Source organism: Hermetia illucens, chromosome 1 (assembly GCF_905115235.1).
Source record: "Hermetia illucens chromosome 1, iHerIll2.2.curated.20191125, whole genome shotgun sequence".
Classification (NCBI taxonomy): Eukaryota; Metazoa; Arthropoda; class Insecta; order Diptera; family Stratiomyidae; genus Hermetia; species Hermetia illucens.
In genome coordinates this window covers 85,410,781-85,438,404 of record NC_051849.1, presented here as the reverse complement: position 1 = coordinate 85,438,404, position 27,624 = coordinate 85,410,781, and the positions used below count along the sequence as shown (strand labels likewise).

General features: G+C 36.8%; 1 protein-coding gene across 6 annotated transcripts in view; it reads right to left on the bottom strand.

Annotated features, from left to right (window-relative positions):
- The window catches only part of LOC119646485, a 132,340-nt gene extending 107,417 nt beyond the window's left edge, over positions 1 to 24,923 (bottom strand). The window contains exon 1 of one of the 6 annotated variants that reach the window (XM_038046942.1): positions 24,784 to 24,923. The gene's annotated coding sequence lies outside the window, so the exon portion shown is untranslated. Of the gene's footprint in view, positions 1 to 23,952; positions 24,079 to 24,099 lie in introns of those variants that run through there. The other 5 variants (XM_038046940.1, XM_038046941.1, XM_038046945.1 and 2 more) reach the window with 5 other exon arrangements.
- Between the last annotated feature and the right edge of the window lie 2,701 nt (positions 24,924 to 27,624).

Sequence of the window (27,624 nt, the reverse complement as noted above, 5' to 3'; positions counted from 1 at the left end):
CATATCTTAAACGTCATGCGACATAAGGCAAACAAACCGTTTTAACATGTTTCATTGTGGAGTCATATACTTTTAGTTGTGTGAAAACGTCTGATCAACGTGTCGTGATTGGTTCCGTCCTTTTAAAGACAATAATTTCGATGTTGATGACTGTCGACGTGAAGGAAGGCCAAAAGCTTTCGAAGACTCGAAATTGGAGGAATTGCTCGATGAGGATGCAGCCAAACACAGGAAGCGATTGCAAGCGTTCGAAATGATTCAAAAGCATGATTCCTTATGATTTTGGAGCCAACTGAAGTTGAGCGTAGTTTTTCGCCTGTCAACATGTGCTTCAGCGGCAAAAAGGAAGGGGTTTCTTCATCACATCGTGATGGGTAATGAAAACTCACTCATTAAAGCGACCCAAAGAAATAAAGTCATGGGGACCTCGTCGTCGGTTCGGTCGAATATACACGCTGCGAAGGTTACACTGTTATTTGGTGAGACCAGGTCGGTGTTATCTACTATGAGCTAGGGAGCGGCATTGACCTTAATAGATGCGACTGAGAGTGCATTATGCGAAAAGCGGCTACAATACGAGCAGAAGCACGAAGAGGGGATTCTACTACATGACAACGATCGGCATCATGTTACCAAACCCGATAAAATCTACATAGAGACGGTTAAATTGGAAGTGCTAACCTACCCACTATATTCCCCAGATGCCATCCGATCAGTACTTGTTCTGCTCGATGGCACATGGTCTGACTGATTTGCAGTTCCGCTCATATGAAGTCATTATCAATGGCTTGATTCGTGGAAAGCGTCAAGAGACAAGCACTTTTATCGTAACGGTATTCGACCTCTCCCGGAAAATGGAAAAAAGTTGAAGCTAACGACGGGTAATACTGTGAATGATTTATATGTAACTATTTTTTCACAATAAAGTTGCACTTTTATATAAAAAAGCAGCGAAACTTAGTTGCGCATCTAATATATTGTATTAAAAGTGGAAATAGTTTGGGATCTAACAGTCAGGTTTATGAGTTTCATTCATTTTCATAATAATTTACGAATATTAAAATATATTTTTCAATTTCCCTAAAACTAATTTTTCAATATGTAATATTTTAGTTCATACAATGTTGCAGCTGATTTCAGTTTGATTAATATCCTCTAAGTATCAAGGTAGGAATCAGTTAATGACAACCGGAAGTCAATCTACTTTTCTTGTTTATCAAATCAATTTTGATCAGCTCTCTCGATAGCGTAGCATCTTGAAAAGGAATTCTTGGCACATCGTACTGCAAGATCACTACTATCTATCCATCTGCTGTTACATTCATAAGGCAAATTTGCATAAGCGAATTACACGATATCAATATAACGCAGCCATATCGACAACTAAACCTGCATGTTACCAACCTTCGTTCATAAAACTAAGAGTAGGCAGCGTTAAGAAAACAAAAGTGCAGAAAGAGGTTAAGTGATGACATATCTCATAAAAAGTGCAGTATTTAACTATTATAGCTGAAGAATGAAGTGTTTTGCCTTATCCATATAAAATAGCAGCATCTTGCGAATTATGGGGTGGAGATATTCGCATATCTGTACCAAGGTAAACCATTGCTCAGATGGCGAATGGTTTGACGAGACGACAAAGTTGACGGGCATATACAATGTTTGCAAGAGATCCATCAACATATGCATTGTTGTTAAGATGATCTTTTTTGAATAACGACTGTATCTACAATAACTCTTTATCGTCGATTTAGTGTGTGCAATGGATTTATGGAATTGTAGTGCGTTACATTGGTAGATGAAAATATAGGACAAAATTTGGCCTTCTTTTAAAAGGGGGCAAAAACATTACATTTGAGAAGTAAGACATTTGTGAAGTTTGCAACTGATTTCATTCGAGGGTTTGCAGAGCGGGTAATATTAGAATCGGATAATGGATTAAATTAGGAACAACTCTGTCTTAAGTGTAGGTGCACCGCTAGTAAATAGCCTCTCTATACTTTATTGTCATTTGAAACATCAATCGAATGCGTTGAAAAGCTGTCTCTATTACCGTGTATCATCATCACTTCAATGTAAGCCAATAAATCGGTACCTATATCTAAACAAGGAACAAGATATATATGTTCAATTGGCGACAACGACAATAAGGTGACTGACATTTAGTAGCACGGATATGATATTAATACTCTTTGTAACGTGCACGATCTATAGCGACAACGACAAAAAAGTTATCACGTCAATAACAAATAGTCGTGTCCCATGCCGTCAAGTCCATAGAAGAAAACGCAATCATTTTCGCAAAATCAGTATCTATAATAAACCTTTTTGCTGAACCGATAAACACACTTGGGAATGCAACTTGTCCGTTTTACAGTTAGAACTATCACTTGATCAACCATCGTTACTCAGAAAGAAAGTGGCCAAGACTGGATGAATAGATAAATGGACAGACGGTCGGCGAATGGATCTATAGATGGATGGAATAGTCTTGACGATGCTAAATATCTTAGAAAAAATGGCAATAGACTGAGACCGAGACGTTGTGCTTAGTTGGCTTTTTTTCCTGCGGCTCATGTTAGGCACATAATAAAGATGGCATTGGTGTGTTGAAGAAGAGGAGCAGTAGGGTATGCCTACTTTTTAAGTTATATTAAATAGATTTATAGACGGAACTTGGAAATTCTTGACGCCATGCTCTGAATGGTTGCGTTGCGGTACGGCTTGTGCACTGGAGAAAACAAAAGATAAAAATATCGTAAAATCAACGAGGAAATGCTTTCTGAGGTGATAAAAAATATGTGATCGTTGGTGGCTACGTAGAATATGCACACTACTTGTATGCATTTGAACTATATGAATATTATCAGGAGTCAGTCAAATAGCTATTAAGGTAATGCGAAGTATGTTTAAATGAACGCGCGTAGGTAGGGCTTTTGTTCGTATAATACTATTTTCTATAACTTTTGTTTGGATACGAAACCGTAGTCGTCAGCATTAGCAAAGAACATCCTTGGAGCAAATTGGACAAAAGGTCAACAGGCAACTATCCATAATAATAATAATAATGATAAAAGGATTTTATACTGCTTGAAATGTCAAACGTTTCTAATATCAACTCTTTTTAGGTATCTGGGCCACCAATGCTATTCCGATATCAATCTCCTTATAATTTGAAGATAAGCTAGAGAATTCTTGTTAAATATACTAATGAAATCGAACCCAAGAGTAGATAGGAAAGATTCAGAGACGTCACTCAGAAAATTTTATTGGGCAATCAAAGAAAAAAAGAGACAATGTAGCAATGTAACAATGAGTAAGATCAAGCTCCAAATTTGCTAACAACCAGTATTCTAGGCAGTATGAAATTTTCTTCATAGTCCAGAACATTAAGAACATACATTTTCGTAGAAAATTATTCCATCATAAAAATAATATTATCAGATAGATGGTGCTTGGGAAATACCTATTACGGCAATGAATCATCAAGAGAAAAAGTTATCGTCAATTGGAATTTAGTTTTCGAAACCTGTAGTTTCATCAACTGCGAACTGAAGAGCTGAAGATGCTTTTAAATAACTTTGGAAAACGCATCATTGCATTTGCTTGGAAATAAACCGGATTTTATAAAAATTTGCATGTTGTTTTGTTTGGTATTGTGTACTGTCAATATTCCCACTTCCTGAAGTTATGCAGAATCCTTTATTTTTTATATCTTTAATATTTTTGTCGGCTTCAAAATTAATCGGGCACACACTCTCTATAGAAAAATAGGTGTCCGCAATTGAAGAAATATTTTTATCCTCATGGTTAGAAAACCGCCGTCAGTTTCAACGAAGATAACTATATTGACTAACATACTCTCAGATTCGGCTCCTTCTGAGGTTTTCGTGTTTCCTAGGACAGAAAAGAACTTAATGGGGAAATATTCTGATGATACTGACAACTGCAATATCACAATGGCGTTACCAGATATCAAGGAGGGCGAATTTAAAAGGTGCTTCCAACATTGATAAGCTTATCGCAAACAGAATATTTCAAGCGATAGTAAAGTCAAATTTAGAAACGAACCAGTACGTACGATTTTTTAACTTTAGGTGCTAAGTTCAAAATGAGGGGTCCGTAAACCAAAAAAGTGAGAGTAAGTTGCTATCCATTTGGTCTGGTCCGACATCAAATGGATACGGACTTAGCACCCCCTAATCTTCAATTAAAAAAATACGTTAACTACCAGCATGATGTCTTCAAATCGGTGACGTATAAAAATTAAAAAAGAGTAATTGCATCACTAGAGAAAACGATAGAAACGATGGAAGAAAACAAATCCATCAGTTTCTTATTCTTAAAATGGAAATATATATACGCACTTGATATGTAACGTTTTCTGATACCAACGCCTGGCTAAAAGAAAGTGCGCGAAAGTGAGCATACAAAACTTATAACTTTGAATATGAATCAGAATACTTAATACCAGATTTCCCGCCGAAACACCTAAGAGCTTGATCGATATACTATAGTTAATAGGTACATGGTAATGAAGACGAAGATGTTACGTTGGACTAGTAGCGTGACACCTTTTGATCAACATCGAAATGAGGATACCCGCGATCGATATGGAGTTGCACAGATCGTGGAAAAATTGCGAGAGAGGCATTTTCGATGGTATGGTCACATAATTCGCGCTAACGGGAGTTCACTCGCCAAGATTGGTGTGAACATCGACGTCGATAGTAAGCGACCAAAAGACCAGCGGAAACAACAGTGGCTGGATGGGAATTTGAAAGCCTTGCGATTGCATACAAATCAGGCATTTGATAGAACCAAATGGCGAAACCGATCACGACGAATCGACCCCGCTTGTAAACGGGGCAAAAACTGAAGAAAAAGAAAAGATACACTATTACACTTACAAAGGGGTACAATAATTCTTTTAGGATACGAAGAAACTTCCCTTGGCGCTATTATTATGGACCTAGCAATAGCCTCCTGAGAAATTTATCAATTGCAATTGCAATATTTCAAATATTATCATACTTATGAAGAACACAGGCAAGGCCGTAGTTCTCAGCCAGTTTGGCGAATTAGGGTTCATAACATGTTGCTGTCATTTTTTACTCAATAGCACAATAAATTCCCATCGTAATTCGCAATGTCAATATTAGCAGCGCTGGAATAATAATAGGATTTACTTGCATTATGCTGATATCTACGAAGTATTGGGGCGCTCTCCTTGGTAGCATGTAAAAGGCAAGCAACCAAAAAAAATATATTCTTCTGTTGAAATCGGCAGAAACTTTTTTGCACAGCATGCCGGTCAGGCAGGCAAAAACCTGAGACACATACCTAGCGCTGTCTTCATGGAAGGTAGAACGCTGCATTATGCGAAGCATAGTGTTCACAGTATCTTCCGTATGTTTCCAGACATTCCAAAAGCACTAACATTAACGGTATAGTTGCAGGCATGGAATGGACTGCATACGTACCTGATATGGTAAATATCATTAGGAAGTAGATATACGATACCATATCCTGTCAGATAATTGGAATGGGACTGCGTTCCAGGGTTACTTTTGCAACAGCAGAAACCACGCAGATACCCTTCCAATCATCGCACTCAAGGCGGGTGTCCTTCGGAGTCTTAACGATGATCCCCTTCTTTAGCTGATCGGAAAATATCTCTGGAAGTCTCACAAAAGAAAAAATGACTAAGTTTAATTTACTTTTGATTCGGAGAAAAGTAGAAATCTAGGAAATACGAACTTAACTAGTGTTCAAACTACATAGTTGCCTCAATGGGCTTTCTTTCCTTATATTCTTATTGTTTGATACATTCCTTACTAGCCACATGTTTAATATCAAATCAAAATTGAATATATACCAACTCCGCTAATATATTTTTATACATCAAATGCCACTTCACTTCCGACATTTGAATTCTGAGTCATTTAGAAGTTTGACAAAAAAATTCTCAAAAAAATTCATCTTAGTCAAGGATGTCTGAACTGTATTAAACTAAACATTACATAGGATCAGACTGTGCCAATCAATGACCTCACATTGTTAAATTTAGGCATGAACGAATTCGTGTCATCATTTCTGCAGGCAAGATCAAATCACACTCATTTTCAATATCAATAAGTTTCACGTTCAAATATGAAAATAAAACAAAACTAAAAAACTGAATCAAACGTTAGTAAATCTGACGAAGAATGTGGCATGTGCCATAATAGTTGTGCAAATACTTTTAAAATTGTGTTCGTTTAAAATTCCAAATTGTGAATGGCATGACGGTAAGCTTAGGCTAAGTAAAGCCAAGCTAAGCACAAAATAGTCAAGGTCTTAAATGCAATTTTTTTTCTTTCTTCAACGTCAACTTCTCAACATTCGTATCATGGATTTTCAAATTTAGTTTAACAAAAATTATTGTGTGTGGATGACGTGAATGAATCCAAACGATGGATTATCCTTTGAGCATAGACATAAACTCCAACAAAATAGTTTGGCAACTTACTGAAACTAAAGTTTGATAGAGAAATACCAAAATGGCGATCTATCGTTTAGCAAGGAAGAGATTTGCAGCACAAATGCCGAATTTAATCTGATTAAAAAATATTTTTATCTTGCACCACCAACGATTATTCCACCATTACTACACATCTTGTAAGAACTATTATATTTTCCCTTTCTTTCGAAATTATGCTAGAAAAACAGCAAAAAGCGGCTTTCGGCTTTTCAAGCGGGTTCTTCCAATCTATAAGAAACTTTCCGAACAGGTTCCAATCTCCGAACTTGTGGCCTTTTTAATATTGTCTCCTGCTTCCTACCATATGTAAAATTATTATAATTCGCGAAACTTAGATATTATAAAATTGAGCTCTGATTGAACTGAATAATTTACAACCAACGTGTGATATTTTTTTCAATAAAATATCTTCACGCGACTGCATATTTTGAAATAGAGAGGTTTCGAGAAAACGGGCCTTTTACTACTGGAATATTTAGAATGGATTTGCATTTTTCAAACATTGGAAGCCATCAGTGGTAGAATAATACCCAATAATTAGAGAAAACATAAAAGATTATAAGGATTAAATTTAAGTTATATCTAAAAATGCTGGCACTGATAGTAATGATATCGTTCAATAAAATAGAATAGCATGCGGTATTAAACTAACACGCGACATTCTCAGCAATGAAATCAATATTGTGCTATCTACTAAATTAGATTGATAACTATCTACATGTTATGTGACAGTTTATATTCTTGATAACAGATAGATAAGTGCGTCTAATTGTTCAATATGTCTTCATCGATCAACAATAATAATCTACATTAGAGGTAAACATATTAAATACATTAGCGCCATGAGAAGTATTGTTTTCTAGGCAAACCGCAGTTAGGAAGGAGCAAGTAGTGTTTATCAAGTTTTATATATTTCAGGAAATTATCGTTGTAAACATAATTTGAATTGAATGGTGGAAAAGCCGTTCTTTGATGTTTATTTCTCTACTCTAAAATTGTAATTCACCAGTTGTTTCAACATTATGTATGCGTATCTGTCCCAATTCATTTCATTTTGTAGATTTTTATCTAAGAAAATAAAAAAAAAATTAAAAGATTGTCTTTATTGACATTTTTAAAACACTTTGGAGAGCCTCATTTTTCGTTTCTTGTACTTCTGTGGTTCGTTGCTTAAGATATATTTTAGTCGTCTATAAACGAATGCAATTTGCTGTTTGTAATTCATATCAGCAAATGGGAAAAAATTAAACCCCCAATTTAGGACCATCCATAAAAACTACAAATACTTATTTGTGACATTCAAGAACGGCATGGGTTTGGTGATTGAAGACGAACAATGAAAATACCGTTGTTATTTATCTAGCATTCGGATAGAATTAATCAATGCGTTTCTGCTGTGTTTACCAAATACTTACAGAATCAAAGTGAATATCAAACCGAATATTAGTAGTAAAAGCTGTACTAAATACAGTTTGAGCTTTTGTAGAGAATTAATGCACATTCATGAGCCAACATTCAACGTAGGAACTATTTTGTTTCGCGTAAGGCGAGAGAATAGCTGAGAAAGTTGAGAGATACTTCAAGGTTACTAAAAACGCTTCCGTCTTTGGATCAAATCAAATTGTCAATTACATCCAAACAAACGTGTAAGACCTAGCTTAGTACGTAAATGTGTAGCCTGTTATAGGAAATAGGAAGCTAAGGGCACTAACAGTCAGTTCGAGAGTACTGTGCTGTAATTCCAATGTAAGGACAAAATCCACACAGTTTAGCGTGAGACTTGGCAAAAGGGAACTTATCCCTACAATGAGCAAGGGGGTTTTAATAATAAGACAAATTTGAATTCTGTATGCTGCATCGCAAAACACTTTGCAGGTGATCTTTCACTTATTTAGTCAAAAATTGAAAGGGCCATTCTCTCATTCAAGATGACCATAAATTTAGAAGGTGATAGAAACACTTTATCCTGATTTTGAATCATATAACTTAGGGGAATTTTATACAGTGACTCTGTAAGAAGCGAGAGGAAGTAATGTTCACCAGATCCGACATAAAATATGTTAAAAATAGCTGCAACTGACGCCTCGATTTTGCACACATACTTTACAAAATTATTAAGCAGTAACCAGCAATCATTAGACGTTTTATATAATTTAAAATTCTAGAAGTAAACATAATTACACAAAGCTTTGTACTGATGAAGAGGATAAGGGGTAAGTTGGGTAAGGGGGTAAGTTGCTCCCGAAATATATATATACACTGTAAAAGAAAAATTGTAGTTTGGAGTAAGGTACTGGTCTATTAAATCCAGGAACTTTTCGATAACTTTATGTTAGAACTCCTCAACATAAACAACATACTAAATATATCAGACACGCAGATTCATTAAGCGTCTTGTATTCTTCAAAGCAAAGACCAATGCGATTATCCTTCTCTTTTGCAGTGAGGATCTTTCATAGAGAGTGCTGTAGAGACTACACCAAACAACAAGGTTCTAATTTCAAGGCTGCAATACTGCACCTGCCTAGAATACGCTAATTTTCATCAACCAATCAGGGAGTAGAGTCGAGATAGCCAGAAAGGAGTCCTTAATAAATACAACACAAATGAAAATGAGCAAAATGCAGCAAAAAAAACTAATCCACGACACATTAGAAATAAGATTATAAGAGAAAATTGTTTCAACAAATCAATAAATTCATTTAAGTTAAAAAATTAGGGAAACAGAGATAAACACATTGTCCGAACCTCCGCCACTATCATCAGATTCAAAAGGGATTCAAAACCACTAGCCAAGCAGCCTTCATGGCAAGCCATCGAACCGGCGGAAATAAATTTGATCATTTAGCTGTTCAGGAACGGAAAAGTTTTCCGGGATATTGTCATCATTTCCATATAGCCTGGCTGCTCCCATTCAAAACAACACCTATTCAAAGTTGGTATGTTGACAACGCCAAGTATGAAATCAGTTTTGGGAGCATGACGATCTGAGTAATGGAAGACACCGAATGATAACTGTCGAATTTATAGTAAAAAATCGAGAATGCGATTCATGACGGTCGCGTCTGTCTGCGAGATGGATTTCAACACAACTGTCAGAACGACATCAGTTAAAAAGAGTTTTTGGAGCACTATAAACTCGAAGGTGACGATTTTCTCAACTCAGTTGTTACTGGGGATGAAACTTGCCCACTACAGGTTTGAAACCAAAAGACAGTTTCCACAGACGCGTCAACTTTTTTACCCTCCGCTAAAAAATTCAAAACCACAATTTTGGTCTTTTGGTCTTTTTGTGTCATACGATAATGCCAAACTTCACGAAGAAATTCTCGGATTCGTTCGTGCAGGACATTTTAAACCACTCCCCACATACTCTCTCCATCTCTTCATTTCTCGGAAGGTGTACATGAGCTGGCAAAAGATTTTGTCGAAGCAGGCATCAAAAATTAATCCGCACCTCACCAACTGCATCGATAGGTATGGCAACTATTTTGGAAAACATATGAACAAATGTAACCATTTCTTATTTCTTTTAAGTGAATATGCCGTTTTTTTGGATGTGGCCGATAGTATATCATTTCAAAAAACTAAAATCGATTTTTTCAGATGATAATAGATCCTAAGAGATTTGTAATAAGTGTAATTTTTATCAGAGAAATTGCTTTATAGATTTAAATAGTTTTCTAATAACAGAAATCTGAACAAAGTAGACAATCTTCAGGAAATGCTATATGTATTTTAGATGGATACTTGCTACCCCATTGGTCATATCTCATAGGAATGATAACAATTAGATCGTGTTTTATTTTTAAGAAAGAGGCAGAAATTGCAAAACCGATTTCAGAAAATTCTTCATGCTTTGGAGTGTGCTCTTTCGGCACTTATAATCGAAAACCAATAAGATCAAATTGTCCATGAAATAACTCAAATTTAGCATATCATTCGAGAATAAAATTTAATTTATTGCCTAAATCTAGCAATAACTAATTAAATATTTGACAATGTCATTTCGAAACTTCATGGAAAAATGGAATTTTCAGTGATTCAAGAAAATATGAAAATGGAGTAAAAAGAATCCTATACAATCAACTTGTCAGATTTAATCAGATGCTTGCAAGATATCGCATTTATTCATATGTTAATTTATGTCCTTGTTTGATAGCTTCACGTAAAAAAAAATTAATTAGAAGTTGAAGATCGTCTCTGTGATACAAGTTATAAACTTGATACTATTAGCGCACAGAAAGGTGACCAATTATACTCCCATGGATGTATCTGAAAATACTTTCGTGGCTTTGGAGACCTGCTCTTTTATAATTACCAAAAGAGAAGAATGGTCACATATAGCCACGCGTATTTGGGGATTATAGAATTAATAATCGTCACCGATACATCAGTTTTTGTTCTCGGAAAACCCAATTATGGAACTTGCCTTTCAACCATTCGGAAAAATGAAAACCATAATTCGGGCATTTTATTAACAGTAGAAGAATTTTTACGGTACAAATGACGGGGTAGCGCCATTCGAATCTGTTCCAACAATCGGGCAACATTCTTTTTTTCTTTAACTTTTCTAGTTCAGAAGTGTGGTCGGCTGGTTGTGATCAGATGCGGCATTTTATTCTCTCAACAGCCTGATCTGAGTAGAATCGCGAGGATTTCAAATCACCATGCAGCCTATCAAGCCACCGTTGTTGTGGCCGGCTTTTTAGTCGCCTACCATCGACTTCGATGATCAGACCAATCGTGACAAGGGAATTCCCTTTGGTATGAATGCGTAACTATACCATTGAAGTCCCCTCTCTCGCAAGTTTACTACGATCGATGCAACACTCAATATCCAACGCAACATCTTCGACTCCATTATTACGAGACATCGTTCATTGTCTTTTATAGTAGGCTAACACTCAGAACTAAAGAAGGCATCATTACTAAATAGCAAGAACATTATCAAGCCAATTGGTGTGAAATTGTCACCAGTTGCGGCTGAAACCTGGCCGACTGAAGAAGAAAGAGGACTGGCAGACTGGCTGGGTCTGCCAGCCCGCTTTTTTCTCGGAGTACACTCCGACATATTGGATACTATAATCCTGTAAAAATGTAATAAAATCTAAGGCAATAGTCATTTTCGTCAGATACAGCGAAAATAAGGATCAATCAAGTTCGATTTCAAAACAAATCCGCGTTTTTTTGACGAAAAATAAAAGTTATATATATTATTTGGTTCATATAGAAGCCCCTAAAAGTCCCAACCCTAGGCTAATGAAACCGGCCGCGAGCCAGACTCTGCCCAGTCAATGTTCCCTGCTAGAATGGTAAACGACAAAAAACTTCCAAATAATCATAAGAAAATCTGTATTCAGTCGAATTATAAGCGTAGATTTGAATCCTAACATACTCCATAAATCCATTCACACACATTTCCTAGTTTCACTTCAAAAGCGTAAGTGGGTAAATATCGAACGATGACTATTCTTCCCTGCATTAGGTAATCTGTGCTGCATAATTCGAAAGTTTCATTACAGAATCATGATTGTAGAACGCCATCGTGCAAGTATAGTCGTCCTCCATTCATTGCTTCATGGAATTTACGAAAAAGCAAGGTCTTGCGGTAGACTCGCTGCATTTAAAATATCTTTATGCTGTCATACCTACCGCCAGCAGAGTCAGGCGTTTTGCTGTTAAAGATGTTCATCTCTAGTGAAGTATGAATGTACAGATATAAATATGCATTGTCTGCATTTAACCTTTTCGTGGTAGCCTACGAAAGTGAATTCTAAAAGGGTCAAAGTTAAAGTTATTGTGACTCACTCAAGGTGCATTATAAAGCTGAAAGTTTATGACCGCCTGCAGCCTTATATCGGAATAATAAAACTTATAAAGGGACACATTCTAGAAAAAGTAAACAAACCCCTGCCAGTTAACAAATACTTCTCAGTTCAGCCTAGCCCACAAGGCATTCAATCATATTTTCACGAACGGGTTAAAACAACGTAGAAGACATTTAGACCGATAATAAAACCTGTCCCAAACGTATTACATTCTCAATGCAATCACTGTAAACGTTGTTAGTGCAAAATTTCATACCAACACAAAATTTTAACATTTCAACCAAGGCTTATAGCTGACACTGGACACAGTAACTGTTGCATAAAGTCGTTAATATTAGCGTCGTTTCAGCTGCTCAAAATTGCAAAAAAGATTCTTGTAATCCTAGAGATACTATATTGTATAACAAATTGGCAGTACAAAATTCGCAACCCACTTCCTTAATGGAGATAAGTAAAAAATGTGCATGAAATATCTTTCCATTGGCAAACCAATGGAAACCCATTCAAATGATTGAAATTGACTATTTTTTGCTCTTCAGTTGCTGGCGTAATTTATTTTAATTTTTCATTTTACCGCCAGCTTGATTAACTGTCACGTTTTTAAGATGGGCCGCTTATAAAGTGGCTTTTATTAACACCTGGAAACGGTGTATGCAGATGAAACTGGTAAAATTCATTTTTATCAGTTTGATCCAATTTTTAAGGTTTTGTGTTTAAAATCGGTTTACCGTCTGTCTGTCTGTCCGTCACACGCATTTTTCTCGGAGACGGTTATAGCGATTGACACTAAATTTGGTAGAAAGGTGGGAACTGTGAACGCTCACACATACAGTGAGTTACATCCTTTTACGTTGAATTTAAGGGGGGGTCCCCATACATGCAAAAGGGGGGTGTAAATTTTTTTTTCATCAAATATAGTCATGTGGGGTACCAAATTAAAGGTCTCGATTAGTACTTTTCGAAGCCGGTCTTAGTTTTGACATTTCTTGGAAACGTGGGGAGTGCGGAGGGTTGAAAGCGATTATTTCTTTAATGGGGCCATTCTCAGAAACTACCCACCCGAAAAATCTGAAAAAAATCAGGAGGCTGCCACTATATGGTGCCTTGGCTCCGAAATATCTTTCAAACCGATATCTGTTCAAATAAAGTTAATAATAGTATATTACTATAATTTTTTGTAATTGGCTGGAAACCCCCATAAAATTCATCCTAGCGGCACGAAATTCTGCAGTGATATAGGCCATAACGTAGAGCATAATCTTACCAAATTTGATGGAAATCGCACTATTACTAGCAAATTTATAACACGTTGAAGTTGTTGCTTCTTTGAAAATTGAAGACTATCAATGTCAATATCACCCGAAAGTGGACATATGCAAATATTACGTGTTACGTACTAAGAAATACACAAAACCTTTCGTACCTGAAGCGTCCAGCTTCCGGTTTCCCGACTTGTTTTTTTTTGGTTGGGGCAAAACCCCGCTCATATGGGGAAGTTTCATAGTACCTACTGGTCATATAAGGAACAATGAATTCTTTCAGATTATACCAGGAGACTTCGATGAAGCCGACATAATTGTTTGGAGTAATATAGAAGTTCTAACTTATAAGATCTTCAGCACTCCAGAATATACTTTGGTGTCATTAAATTAACTTGTTTTTATCGAAATTTCGTGAAAAGCCTTGTAGTTATCATAAGCTTCACTTGGTGCTGGTTGAAAACAAACCTTGCATTTATCAATTACTCTCATTGTTGAGAGATAAATATTTTACTAAAGTACGCATGTACATATATGGTATGTACCACTTCCACCAGCATGTTTTTATCGGAAGTAGATATCATATTCATTTATACATATGCAGATTTGTCATGAAAGCGATTTAGCTACTGGCATTATCGCGTGCAACGTGTTCACCTCGAATAAGCAAAATTATAGCATCAAATCCATTAAATTTGCATGTATTGAAAAAAAATATTTTTATGCAAATGATTTACCCTTTTTGAACAAATTAATTGAACGCTCGCTTTATCATATTAGAAATAATAATAGGCCGATTATATGTATACAGGCTGGGTTTTGAGTTGATGATAAGTTCGGAATTGAAGCTGACATTCATATCGTTATTTGAAGAAATATGCAATATGCGAGTTAGACAAAGAAACATATAATAGTGTCCAGTTCCATCCCAAGCGAAACGTCACTGTCATCGAATCATGTGAATCTTCTTTGAGATGAAAAACGATGTTTATTTTATACGGAAATGTCGAAAAAATTAATCAAATTGCTATTGTTCGCCATCAAGTTGTATAAATCCAATGTCCATGAAACAGAGTGAATAACGCATTACGAAGATTCATTTGCCCAAATATATAAAGGTAGACTTGTATGGCGTTTGCTTATCTAGATACACCAAAGAAAATACAATAAATTGAATGAAATTTTCTTATCTGGATGCAGTAACAGAAAGTCCAATACCTTGTAATGACAAAATGGGAATGCGATGGTCTGGGGGGGATAAGTAAAAGGGGGGACACGCCTGACCTATCGAAATAGCATGACGCGAGCTAAATTGCAAATTAAAAAATAACGGCTCAATCGGTCGCGTGGAGCCGTAAAACTCCGGGCCCGAGTGCCTTAATCGAAAGGGAGGATCCACGACGGATCACATTCTGGATCAATGTTCATCCTGTCTCAGATGTACAATAAAGCGGGGCCTTCGAAATGAACTTCCTGCCTTGGCATCCTCTGGCTTTTATATTGAAGAATACCACTTTGTTAGTAAGAGAGTTGCGGATTAAAAAGAAGGGGAAGAGGAAGCTCTTAAATCAAAGAAAAGGAGGTCAACTTCATTTCAATATAATAATTCAGATGAAGACAGAGGAAACCAATACAAAGAAATCCCTAAAAAAATGTTAAAAAAAGTAAAAGGAATAAAGAAAATATAAATAAGAATAACTTGGACGAATTATAAAAATAAAAATAGAAAAATAAAATACATCACCAGGCCTAATGCTGTATGTAAGGTTATCCATCAAAACATGTCCGGTTTACCGATATGAGGCGCAAGCAGTACTTGATAGTTCTGCTTACAGCATGTATTGGGACCGGCAAGTTCTGACTGATCGCCATACCGCACACAACAAGCCTGACGTACTGTCAGTTGACAAGACGGGTCGCTCCGCGTATATTATTGATGTTGCTATCCCCCATAATAGCAACATTGAACGGAAATACGTGAAGAAGGTGAACTATGGCTCGGAAAATCAAAGAAATTTGGCGTCTCGAGCGGGTGGTTGTAGTTCCCATAATATTGTCAGCTACAGGTATTGTACCTAAATCCCTCACGGCTTCCCTTGATGTCCTGGGACTTTCGCACAGCCTGGTTCAAACCATGCAGAAGTACACCATTCTGCATACGTGCTCGATGTTGCGGGGAGTACTCGAAGGATTCTCCCACTGACCTACCACCGGCCACCACCACCAGTGCCCCTTTAGTTTTTAAGTAGGTAGGATCGTCCGAGCCTAAATGCTTGGCACTTAGCGCTAGTGTTAGGTAAAATCCGGCATCTGCCGAGATTGTGATTACTCGGAAAATAAAAATAAGAAAATAAAAATAAAAAAATAAAAATAAAAAAATAAAAATGAGAAAATAAAAATTAAAAATAGGACAAATAAAAACAAATGAAAATCTGAAGTACAGCCCCTCTCCCTCCTACTGGAAATGATCCTTCAACCCTTCCCCCCTTCCCTCACCGGAAATGCAGCCTTGACAATCAGTAATTCCTGAAGTTGTTTGATCGAACTTGAACTTCAAGTTTAACAGATGCATAGCAAAAGAAACGGCTACAATAACGCTAACCATGACTCGTTCAGAAACAAAAGAACGGCTAGAGCATGCACCAAACAACACGGTGATCCTCCTATCGCTATGTTGGAACACTGCGTTCCGAAAATAACAACAACGGTGCAAACTTAGGTACAAGCAATGGAAGTGAACGTGCAAATTTAAAAATACGTTCTTACAGTGACACATTAAGCATAAAAGTGCAATGGAGATCTGAAAGCGATAAAGCATCATTTTTAGAAAAAATAAAATGTACCGAGGCGTCTGATCGGGAATTTTTGATAAAATTTAGAAGTTTGCCGAGTTAATCATTCAACTTTGTTCATCTTCCACACGCTACACGAAATCCGCTCCGAAAACAGAAAATCATGTTCTGGAAAATGAATGTCTTGCAAAGATCCCTGAGTCGAATTATTACAAAAGACGAGGCTTGGGGCTTTCAAACGCCATATCGGATATTTGTTGACTGCAGCCTTGAAAAAAAACGGGACTGGAATATGTAAACATCCTTTGGTAAAGCACGCTGATAATTTACATAGAAAAATCTTGTTTGAACAAATTTTTAACTTGCATGAAAAATTTAACAAACAAAATGATAGACCATAGGCGTAGACGTCTATAGAAGCATCTGAACTGATTCCACCGGTCGAAAAGCGTCGTCAGGCAACATTAGTCATGGTTTGGTGGGGTGTCTCTTACGATGAGACCACTGACTTGCATTTTAAAGAACACCTTTGCGCTCTGGACCGCAACACTCTCTAACCTACGGATCAGTTACCGGTGAATGCGTTGATTAGAAGTTATAAGTGGCAATGGATAGGTCTCGGTTTAAGAAAAGATGACAACTTCATTGCATGACATAGCCATCTACTACTGTAGAGTGGTTCGCCGTTCAAACCCATGGAGCTTCTTGGGCAGACCTGGATAGAGCTGAAGTACATTTCGGCGAACCGGTACTGGTAGTGCGTAGACGTGGGGACGCGATACACCCCATTTAGGAAATATTGATCACCATCTATATTTATTGAATAAATAGCGACTACCAATTTTTTTCATACAGTGAACATAAATAAATCATTTTGATTCAGGTAATACGTATTGGTTTGATGCACATAACGTCCTTTTTCAAATCCAATTTCTAACATTAAAATCATTTTATTTCTTCATGTTTCATGTTATCATTTTAAAAGCTACCGTCTCTGTTGATGACGCTTGCGAAATTTTTCTTTTCTTTTCAGTTCAGGTGTTATTCCATTTTCCATCTTCTTGCAGCTTTCTGCAAAAATGCTGATTACCTTCACCTTCTATTGTTCGAATATAACCAAGACATCGGAACCAATATTTATGGGAAAAGTTCAAAAGGCTATACATAGTATTCACTAACGTGAATCGACCAGGTCGTAAAGCACAGTTCACGAAGACAATTTAAACAGTTTGCTTTATGAAAATCGCTGAAGCTGAAGCGATGAAATGCGATTAGTCAACTATCAATCTTCATCCATATTTCCTGGGAAAGATTTAAAAAATGGGTGCGTTTGTTTGACGTCCATTAAGTGGAAAACGTCGAAATTCACTATTATAAATCAGCCCTTCACTCTTGGCACAGCATCAGTCAATACGTGAACAATGACATACCCCGACCGGGGGAGAACTTCACAACTCGACCTTCATCTGGCTCTACCTTTATTGGAATCAAGATAGGACCGAACTGCTTCCAAGAAATGTGATAATTGAATGAAGCAATTGTAGCTGAAAGATAAAATCGAGGGATTTTGTTACACGGTAATGCACGATGACACATTGCAAGTCAATAACTCGGAATTTGCTCCAGTAATAACATCTATCTCAAAAATTTGAAAACTAACCCACTTTTTCAAATGCGGTATCGAAAAAAATCAATGAAATCATCAATAATAATGGAGAATATATTATTTTTTTTTGTTTCCATTGTTTATTTTTAGTAAATAAACCTCTCAAGATAATGGTACAGACTTGCATGAATACAATAATTAGAGTAAGATTTTCATATCAAATAAGTCTTTTCTCTCCCATATTTTTCAATTTCGTTTGAGAACTGATGTAGTGGGACGCAAATTCACGATTGTGTAGAAAAAAAAAAATAATACTTCCCAAAATCCGACTTGAAATTAATTGTGAAGTCTCCTCTCTTAAATTATGTTGCAATTTTATCAATAACAAGCGATTTTTGTGTTGTTGTGAGTCTGAAAGAAACTTCTTCAAGCAGTATTAGCGTTAAATGCGCTAATATAGTTTTGGGTACTGCTGTCAATTTCTCGTTGTTGGAATTGCAAAATCTCCTTCGGTGCACCTATGACTACAATTTTCAGATTTTCTTCTAAAGGATCATACAACAACAGCAGTAAAAATATCGAATATCGAGATAAAATAATTGCTGTCAAGTAACACAGTATGGAATACTATGATTACCCGCTAGAAGTTCAAATGAGTGGATGCTGCTATCGAAAGGAAGAGAGGTTGTCAGTGACATTTGAGGAGGAGCATACAGAAAGATTCAACGTACATCGTAGGTTATGTTATGAAATTTGATTCCTGGTTTCTCATGAGTTATCCCTCAGGAACAAGAAAGGCCGTTTAAACAATTGCGTTTCACACCGGAATAGATAGAATGGAAGATTTTGTTTAATATTTGGTCAAAAGGGATGAAAATTAGGTTTTTCACCCCTGGAAGATCTTATTTGATTTGTTACTTATTTGATGAGATATTCGAGTGATTATTCACTGGAAACAGCTTCCACGGAACCAGACCGCAACAACGGAGGTACGGAGGCCCATTTATGGCGTATTGAAGAAAAACGTCCACCTCTGATAAATTTAAATAACGTCATATTTCAATATGACAACAGTAGGCCTCACTCTGCTGAACTCACTCAGAGAAAAATTCTATTTAGCTTAACAAAAGTTCGTCCAACTCCACTCCCTTGACCTTGCTCCATAAGATTTTTACTTGTTCCGCTCTTTGGACAATCATTTGAAAAAAAAAAGGAAAGACGCACTAGCAGCAGGACTTACGGACTTTTTCCCATCCAAGTAATCTAAACTTTCCAAAAAGAGAATCTTGTAACCATCAGATCGTTGGCAGTATGTAATACAGGGTGCGGCAGCATAACTTCCTTTTTTAAAATGCGCACCACTCAGTTAGTTGATGTCATAGCGGAGCGCTAGTGGTCTCGTTCAAGAGGGGATACTGTAAAGTTTTGTTCCGACACGGTTCAGTCGCCATCATGCGTTGGAATAATGAGGAGCGTGCCTTTGCCGTTGAGGTTTACTTTTCAAGCGGATGTTCGGTTATTGCAACACAGCGTGCATTTCGGAACCGCTTTAATTTAGCCCCGTTGGCTCCCGTCCCAGACCGCAAATCAATTGTTACATGGGTCACTAAATTCAGACAAACTGCAAGTGCGACAAAAGGAAGAACTGGAGTCCCTCGGCCCGTTAGATCACCTGAGGACATTGAAGCAGTGAGAGCGTCAATGTTGCGATCGCCACGACGTTCTGCGCGCAAACACGCATCTGCTCTTGGACTATCCGATCGTTCTGTGAGAAGAATTCTTCGTGATGATCTTCATTTTCATCCCTATAAGATGGCGATAGTGCAGGAACTTTCAGAACGTGACTTCAATTCTCGGATGAACGCGTGTGAGCTTTTTCTTGATGTCGTTCCCGAGGGTGCTATTGTTTTTTAGCGATGAAGCCCATTTTCATTTGTGTGGATCGGTTAACAAACAAAACATGCGCTACTGGGCTGACACCAACCCTCGAGAATTGCATCAAAAGCCTTTGCATTTACCCAAAGTCACAGTGTGGTGTGCAATTTCCTCAGCTGGAATTATTGGTCCCTGGTTTTTTGAGGAAAATGAGGTTACAGTGACAGTGAATTCGGACCGGTATGTCAACATGCTACAGAATTTTTTTTTCTCACGGCTAGAAAATTTGGATTTGGGGGACACTTGATTCCAACAAGACGGTGCAACAGCACACACTTCAAGAGCATCGATGGCTGTTTTGAGGGAACACTTTCCAGAGCGCCTTATCTCAATTAGAGGCAATTTGGAATGGCCGGCACGTTCTTCCGATCTGTCCCCTTGTGATTTTTTTCTATGGGGTTTTTTGAAATCCCGTGTTTATGTGAACCATCCAAGAACCCTACAAGATTTGAACACCAACATGCTAATGCTATGCTAACAAGAGTCATGACAAACGCCAGAAATCGGTTTACGCAATGTATGGAGAATGGGGGACGTCACCTAACAGATTTGATCTTCAAAACAATTTAAATAAAAACTTTAGACATGTACCTACATTATAAAAAATACAATAGTTTTTATTGAGTTTTGAAAAAAGGAAGTTATGTTGCCGCACCCTGTAGAACACGGAGGAAACTACGTACATACATATTGGATTAAAAATGGAAATATTTCTTTTTATTGTTTTATTAATAGTTTTCGTGAATTAGAAGTTCTTAAGACATTCTTGTAGTCTGTTAAAAGGAAATATTTAAAGAAATTAGCAAGTTTAGGTGTGTTTAAAGGACAGGTCATCTCTAGTTTCTTCCTCTTCTTCTTCACCTGTTGTTCCATTCAGAAGCAGAGTGGGCTCGTCTTGATCTTTGGCAGGCTTTCATATAAGCGTGCAATGTATTACCACTGTGGCCACTTTTCCTATCGACTTCGATGTTCAGTTAACAACGTTGACTATCGTGAAATGTTTCAATATGTTTAGGACATTATAATAATAATAATCGTTGGCGCAACAATCCATATTGGATCAGGCCCTTAAAGTGTGTTAGAGCACTTCATTCAAGACCGTAACGGTATACTACAGTACACTATAGGAGGCAATGTGGTCAGCATTGCGCTCACCCGAGATTATTACCCTGATTTGACTCAGGTACTCATTCACAGCTGAGTCGAATGGTATCCGCCGTCAAATCACGATATAAATCCCACTGCCGTCAGCGAGATTTGAATGGCGACCTTCCGTACGACAGCCTTGTGCTCTAACCACTCAGCTATCCGGACACATTAAGGACATTATACACGCATACAATTCTAGATTCATTTGAGTTAGACAAAGCAAAATACTGTCGTCAATAACAAACTACTTGCTCCTCTAAAACGTTTTAGTTAAAGACAGAGTTTTCGCTATCTCGAACAAAAAAGACTAAAGAATAAAGACAACTCCTAAAAGTTATTCATCAACTTATCGGTATTAGACAGTCGGTATAAATTTAGACGAATACCCCTATAGACTGGTCAAGTTGCACAATTTGATCGAACTATGAAAGCCGAGGAACAAAGGTTATCAACCTGAAATAATTTAAACGCTAGAAAGACCGTAAGGTTACACTATTCATTTCCTGACAAGAATCATCGGAAGCTGCACGTATGAAACTCGAAAGAATAGCATTGAACAGGGCAAATGCATCATTCACAAATTCATGGAGTAGTGTATTCGTCATATGGAGTGATCTAACCCTATTCGAATGGATGTGTTACTATAAAAAGGTTGTTGCCATTTATCCAAAAACCAATCTCACAACTCAGCTTTATTTTTTCAATGAATGAAAAATTGCCATGATTAATTCTTTGATGTGTATCGTGCGTTCTCCTGTTTGACAGTAAACTTCAGGGTTATAACTTTATATATCAGATAAAATCCGGCAAGCAGTACATTTCGCTTGGATTGTGTCTCAACTGCTATCCTAATGTATACAATTTTTTTCTTCATTATAACGGTGTATTGAAACCTGAAAAAATTTCAGCAATAAAATTCTACTTAGTTCAAGAAAAAATGCTCTGTTAAACGCGCACACAAAAACTTACAAGAAACCTTTAAGAGAAAAAATTTAGAAACTTGATTGCAGAGAGGAAAATATAGAAAAAAATACTGGCAAAAAGAAGATACGTCTGGTGTGTAAGATTTACTGAAACCACTAATAGACCAAGCTAAAGTGGCTATATAATAAAATCTACAACACGGTACAAAAGATAAAGAAGAGAGATGTCTTTTCTTTTGGTTTCTGCGTTCAGATGTTCAAATAATTACTTATACATATTTAAACTTTAGCAACCAGATAAATAGCTATGTATATATGTTCATATGCAGGTGTCTATATGAAGCGTTTCGCACACCATATAATTAGCATACGGTTCTGGTTTACTTTTATTTCTTAGATACAAAATATACGGCATGTACCCGATGTGACAAGAAAAAAGCAAAAGGCAAATGGCAGCAGAAGACCACGACAAGACAAGACGGCAACAAAACTCTCTCCCTCAATTGTCGCCATTGCTTGTTTAGTTTGTTGCATTTACAATACTAGAAACAAAAATGTACATGAAGATTGGGATGACATTTGCACTGGAACGATTGTAAGGCATGGTCAAGAATAAAGATTATTTTTTTTCCGTGAATCAAGATAATGATAATTCAGAGGAGGAAGTTGGGGCAGCAAATGAAAACAATTACTCTCGCTTGAGTTGAAGAAATTGTAAGTGAGTTAAAGACATGGTTTGAGGTTTGCAAAATGACCTTCTGAGTTTTAGAGAAAAAAAAAAAGAAGTTCGCAGAATAAATTGACGTTGAACCCAAATAGCATTCAGGTCAGAAAATCATCAACCGCGCACCAAATACTAAATGTACAAATATGACGTTGAACACCCATAAACAGTTTGTTATTCACAAAGAATGATATTACCCTTCCGGGGACAAAAAATAAGCAGGAAATTTAGTTGATCAGCTGAGCAAAGTATCCAATAACGCTCGAAATTATCGCTACCTTTATTTTTTAGTTTCCTTTTATAAGCAATAATAAGATCGCATACTGAATCGGATTTCGACCTTGACTTGCTTGTAGAAGCGGATCGGCAAGTATTCTCCCAATATCCGCGGTTGGATTGTTTTAAGTTGAGATCCAAACAAAAATTATGCAACCAACCTTCAGAGATTTCATCCTCTCTAGACTGGCTACAATGATCTGCTGTGCTTATTGTCAGGTGAGAATCCCATGTTCATGTCTATTGTTTAGACAGGAGTGTCAAATTGAAATCCCCATTATCGTTAATTGCTGTTTCAGGGGCCACGTTCTGTTTAGCTATAATCTCTGATCGAAAATTATATAATATAAAAAAAATAACAAAGCTCCCCTATGAAAATGATATCATCAGGAGATGGCGAAATAACCGGAGCAAAAAATGCACTATCATGAAACTGGAAAATGGAACATTCGGCCTGCAATTATCATATACTTCCTGCTCGCATAAATTTACATTTAAGAACAAAGGTTCAGGTTTTACCAAGATCTAAAGGAACGGAACAACATTCCACAGAGGAACGTACGGCATCGCAGTCCCAATTAACCAACTTCTGGCAATTTCCATTGTGATTCTCAAATCAAATACTCTAAATCATGTCATATTTTAACAATTTCAACCTCAATTTTCGAGCCCACCTGTTAACCAATGTTTCTAGAGTAATATAATACTTGGGGATACCATAAAAAAGTAGATAGCAGTCCTTTCCTAAGTCTAAATTGTTAAATTTTTGCGAAACAACCAAAAACCGATACCAGTAACCAGCATCATATCATAAATTAGCACCAATACACTTTCAACAATAAATCATAGCAGCAATCGTGTGCAGTTTCAGCAACAGCATCAGCATCAGCATCGACAATAATTATATTTATTTCAAAAGTAACAATGTAAAAACCAAAACGTTGAGAAAAACGAGCACAAGAATTGCATTTTCGAAAAATATTTTACGTTGCCGGAGATGGCAGATACCGAAAACCGATGCATCTGCAAGATTGTGGTGAAAAAACTCATTCCGATTTTACGCGAATTCGACCTCACTCACATTGATTTCTTCTTTTTATCCAATCACTTTTCCATGACTTTACTACGAAACTACATCTCAACATAGTTAAAAATTAACTTAGATTTTTTTCTCATCCGATTCAACACAGTTTTCTGCAGTAACGAGTGCAATTTTTAATGCAAAACTGAAAAAAACATCTATTCAAGCGCTTGGCGGATTTCTTAGTCAAACTCGGAAAGAAACCATTTCTGTCTTGACTGTAGTTTTCATTGTTTCACTTTTTCTCGCGTGCATAGACATTGCTACTGCCTAGCATGTTGCTAAAAAGAGTTATATTTTTCGTTTGTGCATAAACTAGCTCACTCACAATTGGACGTCACACATTACATTGAATTGCAATCGTTTATTTGTGGACTACGGCAAGGTTACGTTTTACAGTCCGATGTGCCTCTTACACAATTTTTACATGTTGCACTGATCTGTTTCTGAGTTTCTACACAGAATAAATGGACTGGAAGCGAAATCGAAACGATTCTAGTTCTTTCAAGTGAAAACGTCAATTACCGCCAACATTCATTAAAAGTTACTTAACACGATCCGAGGACTAAACCGCTTTTTGAGATGTTGCGGAAATTTTTGTACTCGCAGCACCGAATTTTGGATGGCCCAACATATTTCGCCATAACACCGAATACCCGTTGAGTTTTTACCGAATTATCATACCCAGACGAAGTCGATGAAGAACCAATGAAATGGAATGAGTGATTTTGAAAATAGTGCAATCTTTATATTAGTTTCTCTTCGATACACTATGTGACGGCGACACACACGTCTATATTACCCGTGAATTCGAAGACGACTAGCTTATAACTGGATGGAAAAATGTTAAGAAACTTGGTCTCTACTGGGTCTGCAAGCGGTTCACCACTTTGTACACTCTTTTTCTTGTGCTTTTCTTGCTTGCGCTCACCTCACCTCACAAAGGTGTGCCTGCAGTGCTGTCTATTCCTAATGTCTTTTCTGTACTTGAGGAGTGTGCGGTATAAGCACTTGGAGCTAACTTCGATGGCGCGTTGCATTATTTGAGTTATCTGGTTTGAGAAGAATTACCGAATTGATTTGGATATGCGAGCAGTGCAGAAGACAAGAAAAGCAAAGAAAATTCAACTGAGAGCGGAGTATAAGGAGTTTCAAAATTCAAAGAGCTGAGTATTGCTCGTATGATCCACGAAGTAAATTTTCTTAGAGCTTTGAAGCGTTGGTAATTGCAGCAGTCACACAAGATGCAACTAATACAGTTTTTATATGTGCATATTTCCATATGATACATATTTGGTTCCGCGGAAGCTTTTCCCCAGCGCAGCTTTGCCGATATCTAAAGCAAACGAAAGCAGCTAACAGCAGCATACAGCAGGAATTGATCACACAAAGCAGACGCGAATAGCAAGTTGCTTTCAATGTCTGAAGTTTGTACTGTCACTTTTGGATGTATATTTTCAATTTCAACTCGCTCCAAACAAGCGCCAATAGAATAGAAGCATCAATTAGGAATAGTAACACAGGGTCATAGCGGCAGTTGTCTAAAAATGATAAAACAATATAATGAAGACTCCCTCAATCGTGCAACAAAAATTAGGCCTGCTATGGCCAGCTTATGTTTGGACTAATAGGCGGCTTTCGTCTCAATATGATCCATATCCATGCCGTGTTCGTGGTTTTAGTGAGTAACACCTTGGGTCATGTTGTTCGCAACGTAAGGGTAAAGCAGCGCCTGCCCTGGAGGGAACAGAAACTCGACTGTTCTTTTAAAAAATTGGGTGCTCAACCCAAAAAGAGTTGCCCGTGGACCAGAAAGAACGGAAAGAATTTCTCTTCTGCCACCTATCGAAAATAGACTATGATATGTTTTCATAGAATACCTGTGTTCGTATTTTAAACTAAAATAAATCTTCTCAAAAAGTACTGGAAATTGGTCATTTAAAAAACTTGCTGAAGGGAACTGCCATTTTTTTTTAAATTGGCGCAACTATCCTGTATATCGACAGGAAATCGTAATCTGTTATTTAGTTTGTTTACTGTACTTGATTTTGATAGTTCATCTCAAGTGTGAATTTGGCTCAAAAAGACTACTTCAACTGAAGTCGACATCGGGCTTTTAGTGAAAAATAGACCCGATTTTTGAAGATTCTTTTTACAACTCTGCAATTTTAATGTTTAGTAGAGTAAAATTAAGTTGAGAAAAGAACTAGGTGTTTTTTCTTTCCCCTGCATAGAATTGTTTCGGAGACCACGTGCCTCCTTCCTCAGTGCTAGTACTTAAGCACTACCTCCGAAACAATTGTATGCGGAGGAAAAAATAAAAATATTAACAGGATAAGGAAAAACTAGTTCTTTTCTCAACTTATATACCAACTGTAAAAAAAAACATGGACATTAATTTCAACAGACGATAGAGGCAAGTATACAGAAAATAAGACGTTTGGATTTTTGGTTCTTGATTACTTCAAATGGAGATATGCTTCCCACCTTTTTTTGAAATAGTCCCCTTTGATCATAAAAACAAACACAAACTGTTATAGAATTCATTAAACAAAAATTTTGTGTCATAATTCAAGCCCCAAATAATAACAACTAATAACAAATAAAAAGATTGAATAGGTTACATTTATTTTTATTACCAAAAAAAAATCTAAATAGCAGTTAAAATATCGAGCGTCACATTGCAAAACCCCTTAAAAAGCGGGAGAGGTCAAATTTTGAGTGTAGTTTTTACTTTATGTATCGAACTTTTCTCTTATTTGCTATGTATGTAAATTATACATTCTTTTTCTTATGTTCTATATGTATGTATGGATAGGAGGCACGGCCACTCCATGATGCAGGCATCGCAAATTACATATAGGTATGATTTAAAAAAAATATAGTGATGAATTGAATGAAGTTGACCATGAAGAATCAAAAACTCTTGACCAATCCCAAACGTCATTATACACATTTAAAAAATAGAATCACCTACGTCGGCGTAGATTCATGGCAAAAAATCGGCGTAGATTGATGGCAAAAAATATTGAAAAATTGAAAAAAAAAACATTTTGTGAGGGCGAAATTTCATAATAAAAAAAGCCCGACATGATTTTTTAAGGGCGTCATCCCGTTTGAAGGCCGTTTTTTCACTTTTTTTAGAATTTTTTTGTGAACAACTGGATAGAGCTACAAATACCAATTCTTCATCAAATATTTATTAATATCTTGAGCATGCGTAGTAATTTTTCCAGCTCGGTAGCATAGTTCGTTATTGAAATACAGAGCAACTTATACACTAATAATAATTATCGTTGGCGCAACAATTCATATTGGATCAGGGCCTTGAAGTGTGTTAGAGCACTTCATTCAAGACTGAAACGGTACACTACAGTATACTGTAGAAGGCAATGTAGTCACCATTGCGCTCGGCCGAGATTATTACCCTGATTGGACTCAGGTACTCATTCACAGCTGAGTCGACTGGTATCCGACGTCAAATCGCGACACAAATTCCACTGTCACCAGTGAAATTTGAACCGC